Here is a 4,433-nt window from a genome sequence, read left to right on the forward strand (position 1 = left end):
GAGCGTGTGCATCTCCCTGTCTGCACTGACCTTTTCCAAGGCTTTTCCCAGCCCTGTACCTCCCCTGTGACAGGCTAAGCACACGTGTAACACTGTGTCTCTCATGCTTTTCTTTTGTGTTTCATGGGCTTTTGTGCAACGTGATGAACAAAACCACCCCTTTCCCTGAGCCAGGGACAAGCTGCTGTGTGGCTCAACATCCCCTTGCCAGAGCCAGCTGGGCAGCAAGGTCATCTGACCTCTACCCTCGTGTGCCGGAAGACCACAGTCCCTCTTTGGTACTGGGCAGCTGTGCAGGTGCCCCTGACCACGCCTGGAGGCAGCTGGGGGGTCGTGGAGGTGATGCAAAAAGCATTTCTCCTGTTTGCATCCTGTACTGCTGTTGACGAAAATACTGTCAGGGCTGGTTTGGGTTTTCTTGATCCAAGATGACACAGAATCCGACATCGCTGGTGCCTGGTGACGTTGGCTCTCTCTATGTGCCACTGCTCAGGGCTTCCACAATCACGTAGCTCTGTGCAAACAAGCCATGGTCTTGCAGCACGAGGGCTGCTCCAGGTAGCTCAGCTGCCCCTCTGCGGCCAAAGTTCCTGGTACTCAGTTCTCAGAGAAGGACTGGAGCAGGGGAGTGGGAGACATCCCCTAGCTTGGGGCAGGGACATAGGCAGAGACATTGCAGACCAGACCTCCTGGGCCTCCCTACCCTGGCTGTCTCCCCCCACCCTTGCCCCGCTTGCCATGGTCTTGGGTGGAAAGTGGAGCAGCATCTGCAGGGCCAGACTGGTGCTGGCATTGCATCAGCTCTGGCCCGGCACTGTCCCCTCCCCTGCCAAGTGCCAAAGCCCCTGCCGTGTTGGCGTGTAGCTCCAGGCTCAAAGCCAAGCCAGCCATGGAAAGCGCTGCATTAGCGCACAGGGGGCTAATCCCTGTGTCCAGAGGGCACACGGCCCCCCCCGCTGCCTCCGAGCCAGTGGGGCTGTGCCGGGTGCAGGGCTGTGCTCGTGAGGAGGCTGGGTGCCCATTCCACTGGGGAGGCAAGAGTCCTGTGGGGCACCAGGCTTTGGGGGGCTGTGCCAGCCTCACAATGCTTGTGCAGGGCCATGGCTGTGCCAAGGCGCTCTCGGGTCATGTTGCAAATGCCCATGAGTGTCCCATGGGGGCTCACTGAACCACTGATCCGTGTGGCAATAGACCACAGTGATCCCAGATGTGGAGCTCGTTCCCTCACACGTGCGATGGCAGCAGTGCTGGAGGGGCTGAGGGGCAAAAATCCCAGGGGAAGCTGACCAGGGTGGGATGAGGAGACAGTCTCTTCCCAGGCAGGCCTGGGCACTTAACTGACTGTGGGGGTCCATGGTGGTACAGAGCTGCTGCAGGGCAGCATGGGGTCTTTGCATCCACCAGTGGGGAACAAAATCCCAACACAAGCCTTTTCCCATCTGTTCCCTGTCTTGGTGCAATGCCATGGCCATAGTGCACCCAGGTCCTCGACTCACCCCATACTCTGCCCAAGCTGCACACTCTGGCCTCTGCCTCCTGAGCATCCCAGGGCCAATGGTGGCCACCATGAGTCACTGGTCAGCCAGGAGTCACAGGGACACCAGTTAAAGGGGAAGGGGGTCCTTGCTTTGCCCGTGCAGTTGTAGAGGTTGGCACCACTGGCTGGGGAAGGGCTCAGTACACAAACACAGACACCATTGACAGCCCCACTCCCCCTACCCTGAGGGCAGATGATGATGCCTGTGTTGATCCCTCTGGCCCCCAGCACTGGGACTGCCAGCACGGCCCCTTCCCTGCCTATGCTCAGCTGTGTCAGAGTTGGCTCCTTGTTCCTGCTCTGCCATCGTGGGCAGGAGATCTCTCCTTCATGGCTGTGGCAGTGGAGATGTGCCGGGTGTTTGCAGCCCAGGCTCCACGGGGGTCAGCAGCCACAGAGCTGTGACACGGGGACACGCCACATTGTCCAACACCAGTGTGGGGTGAAAGTCCCTTGCACACACGCTGTCATGCGCTTCAGCCCCTCAGAGGCACCCACTCACAAGTCAGGCACCCTGCACCCAGCACCCACGGCCTGGTGTAGTGGGGGGTTCCCCAAAGACTGGCCCTGGCTGGGAACGAGGTGCCAGGGCAGGGAATGTGGCACTGTCAGTTGGGCATGGCAGGGTGAGAGAAAGTGGTGGGTGATGTGGGGCCACGTCCCTCCTGTGGTGCTGCCTCTGGCACCCAGGACGTGGCTGAGAGGAGCCTCTGGCACTGGCAACAAGGGCATGTCCAGTTGGCAGAGCCACTGCTCCAAGCACTGTGGGTACTGCTGCTGGGCAGTACCAGCTCCCAGGTGGTGCTGCCAGTGGTCCTGGCCTCCCTACAGCCTGCTGTTCTACCACACAGAGCCACTGCTCCCTCCCTGGCACTGCCCACTGCATAGCACATCCACATCTCTGCTGGAAAGAGCCCCTGTCTGTGCTCCCTGCAAGGCAGTGGAACTGTGGGGGCCCCCCACCTAATGGGGCGTGGGGTCCAGTACAGTGCCGTGGCTGCACAGTGCCATGGGCAGCTGGGGCAAAGGGCCTGGGCAGGGTGAGGAGGGAGCCCCGTGCCGTGGCAAGGAGCGTGACTGGCCCTCGTGCCAGGACCCCTCACCCAGTGCAGTCTGCCCGGCTTGGCCACGGCAGGGCCGGGGGCCAGGGAGTGGCTGCCAGCTGGGGGAGTCCAGGGCAGAGGCCTCCCCGCTGCTAAATCCCACTGCAGCAGCTAAAAATAGCGACACCTCTGCCCCAAAGCTGCTCCCCGGCCACTCAGAGGGGCTGGCAGCGAGTCGCTGTAACCCACGCGCCTGGAGAAGCGTTCCCAGCCGGGGCAGGGATGGATGCTCGGCCAGGGATGGGCACCAGCACCTTCCATGGGGTCGGGATGTGAGCACTGGCGGGATGGGGTAGGTGGGGTTGATGTTGTGGGGCTGGGGGTGGGACAAGGACAGGGATGCTGGCATGGGGGAAAGGGACAGGAATCCTAGGGTGGGGATGGGAGAAGGACTAGGACAAGGATGCTGGTGTGGGGACAGGTTTGCTGGGTGGGGCTGAGGGGGATGACACAAGGATAGGGATGCTGACATGGTCAGGTGGCCAGTGGGCACCCACCAAAGGTCACTGTTCCCAGAGGCCACCCAGTGAGGACTGTCCCAGGAGACAGTTCCCTCTGTCCTGGGACTGGCTAAATAAGGCCATTGCAGGTCCTGCTCCTCAAACTGCGTCTGGAGCTCCATGTGTTGATTAATGAGCTGCTCCAGCAACCACTTGCGACATGGTGAGTGGGTCTGCCCTGGTGGAGGAAACACGACTTTCCCAGGGATAAAAATAGGCACAGGCAGAGCAGCGAGCCCTGGGAGCAGGGCTGGTCAGGGAGCGCAGCACTCCGGCTGGTGCCCGGGGGAACGCAGGGGCCAGGGGCGATGCCAGATTGTCTGTGGTGGCACTGGCACTGCTGTCCCTCCCGTCCCCCACAGCTCAGCTGCCCTCACCCCACAAAGCCGTGCCGTGCCATGGGGCTGCTGCCAGAATGGCCCCTTGTGGGAAGAGCCAAAATAATGCTCAGGAGCCCCATAACCGGCTTAGGGGGATGGAGGGAATTACAGCACCTCGTGAGCCAGGGTCTGTGCAGAGCACTTGGGTGCAGTGTCAGACAAGGCCCTACATCATTGCAAGAGCTTGGGGCAATGAAGGCACAGCGGCACAGGCCAGCTGAGCTGGTCTCAGAGCCAAGGCAGCCCCACAAGCTGGGATCCCTGTGGGTTAACAGCCAACCTCTGCCCCATCCCTGCCTGGCCCCGTGCTGTGGGTGGCTCCCTGTCCACCTCCATCCTGGATAGGTGCTGCTGCAAGGCCATGGCTGAGTGCCCTGAGGGCCGCCCTGCGGCATGAGAGTCGATGGGAAGGGGGGAGCCCAGGTGCTGGCCCCCACCTGAGAGCGTGCTCAGGTGTGGGGAGGGGTCCTTCTGCCATGGGGGCCCTGCACTCTCAGAGCTTAGCACTGATGTACAGCTGGGCACCAGCACCAGTGTGGGGTGGCACAAGCCCGGGTCACCCCTGGGGGTCTGGAGGCAGTGCTGCCATGGGGCACCAGAGTCTGCCCTGCTCAGAGGTTGTAATGTCCTGCATATGGCTGCGCTTTGGCTGCACAGGGGTTGGGGTTGGCTTGATGAGCAGAGAGGCCACATGGCCACAGTCCCAGTGCCATCCTAGGGAGGAAAAAGCAGGTACTTGGTGGGAAAATGCAGGAACAAGCAGCTGAATGTGAATGCCAGACAGGGTCAGACGAGGACTAGGAAAGGTGAATGGGGCCGTGACTGGGTCAGCCCTGTGCTGGTGTGGCCCCCTCCCACCTCGCCTGCCCCCAGACCCACGTCCCCCAGCTCTGCCCTGAGAGTCCCTGTGACC

The sequence above is a fragment of the Manacus vitellinus genome, unplaced genomic scaffold (genome assembly GCF_001715985.3).
Source record: "Manacus vitellinus isolate BGI_N305 unplaced genomic scaffold, ASM171598v3 scaffold_24_pilon, whole genome shotgun sequence".
In the NCBI taxonomy this organism is placed as follows: domain Eukaryota; kingdom Metazoa; phylum Chordata; class Aves; order Passeriformes; family Pipridae; genus Manacus; species Manacus vitellinus.